Source organism: Astatotilapia calliptera, chromosome 22, assembly GCF_964374335.1.
Source record: "Astatotilapia calliptera chromosome 22, fAstCal68.1, whole genome shotgun sequence".
Taxonomy (NCBI): Eukaryota; Metazoa; Chordata; class Actinopteri; order Cichliformes; family Cichlidae; genus Astatotilapia; species Astatotilapia calliptera.
Window position 1 is genome coordinate 24,812,975 of NC_137442.1, and position 1,569 is coordinate 24,814,543.

The 1,569-nt window shown below is 38.4% G+C and overlaps 1 long non-coding RNA gene across 1 annotated transcript; it reads left to right on the forward strand.

Moving 5' to 3' along the window:
* The first annotated feature begins 282 nt into the window (after positions 1-282).
* On the forward strand, positions 283-1,347 carry LOC113019108 (uncharacterized). The gene is made up of 3 exons (XR_013904663.1): positions 283-422; positions 501-576; positions 982-1,347. It is a non-coding gene; the product is annotated as an uncharacterized LOC113019108 (long non-coding RNA).
* Positions 1,348-1,569: the final 222 nt, after the last annotated feature.

A 1,569-nucleotide genomic window follows, 5' to 3' on the forward strand; every position in this document is an offset into this window, starting at 1 on the left:
AAAAGTGCAATAAACTACAAAAAAATTGAAAATCGTTTTTGATTTTTTAACATATATTTGTAGTTAGAGAAATTTAAGAGGCTTATCCCTCAAAACTGTAAATACAAAAAAGTTGCACAAAATAGTTTCCCACCACAGGAAATTTATTTTGAGTGTCTTCATAGTTTTATTTTTGAAATACACCAATTTTTATACACTGCAGGAAAAACGAAAATAAATATTATACTGCAAATTTGCAAAAAAGCAGCATATGTGTAACCCAGATCATTGTTTGAGTATGGGATTTCTGATTATTTGTGGTCACTGAACGCACCACTGTGCCGTGCGCATAGCCACTCTCTAGTCCAGCTACAGAGTTTTTCCTTCCGTTCGTCCGATGAGGCGCATGCTGCTCTCGTGCCCTCTACGAGCTGGAAATTCGGGTACAGTAGACATTTGAGTTGCTGTAAATAGTTTAAAAAACCTTTATATGTGAAGCTAATGATTTAATATGTTGTTAGGAAAAAGTCTTGTAGCAGTTACAAACGTGAAGCGGAGCTGAGTCCGACAGCATTCGCCATTACACGAACTCCTCTGGTGAGTTAGCGTGCAGCTCATGTTCGTATGAAATGTTTTGTGCCTTATTATATTGCAGCGAGGTATCAAATCTACCGCTGTCATGTTGTTAAGAAAGAGGCTAAATATTGTATAACGTGTGTTATTGGCTGACTGTTAGCAAGCTAGCCGTTAAGTGAGCCTAGCTAATGTCCTGAAATGGCGGCCGACACGAGGTCAGTTACAGTGTTATTATGTTATGCCTAAGAGAACAGCATTAATAAGCATTGTTAACAGCATTTATGTTCTGTTATATTTTTATTTTGACAAACCTGTATTATTATAATGGTAAGTCTGTTAAATAAGCCGTTAGTGACATGGACACTGAGTCAGTGGTACTGAGACTTATGAACATTTCAGTTAATTCTTCTGCACACTTGTGTGTAGGCTGGTTTGTTTGCCCTTTTGGTGCCCTGGATCCTACTGGATGAACTGCCTTGTGGAAGTCCTCATCTGATGACTCTGCCGAACCGTCCTGGCAAATAGATGGTCGTTGCTGCTTGCTGGATGCTATTATTGGATGCTACACCGTTCCAACAGAGCGGTAGGAACAATTCAAAGGGCCCCAACGATGCGCTTTATTTTTCCCTGAGCTCAGGTGATTTTCTTTTGGCCAAAGGACCTTAAAGGATACATATTTGTTTTTATTTATTTATTTTATTTTATTTTTCTTATGACACTGAGTGGAAAGACACTACAAAAAAAAGGGGGTTTATTATTTAAAATTGTGTCAAATAAATGTGTTTATGCTAAGTAAGTGTGGTGTCCATTGTGTGCTGGAAGCCTTATTGTTCCTGTGGTGGAGCAGCTACTACCAATCTCCTTTACGAAACTAGCTTCTGACAGGATATAGATATTTGGGATACATTTGATTTCTTGTAACCTATTTTTAGAGAAACTGTGATTCTGAGTTAAACATCGGGGTGAAATTGATGACACTGACACCTAGTGAACTGCCCAAGGTCAACAGTCCTG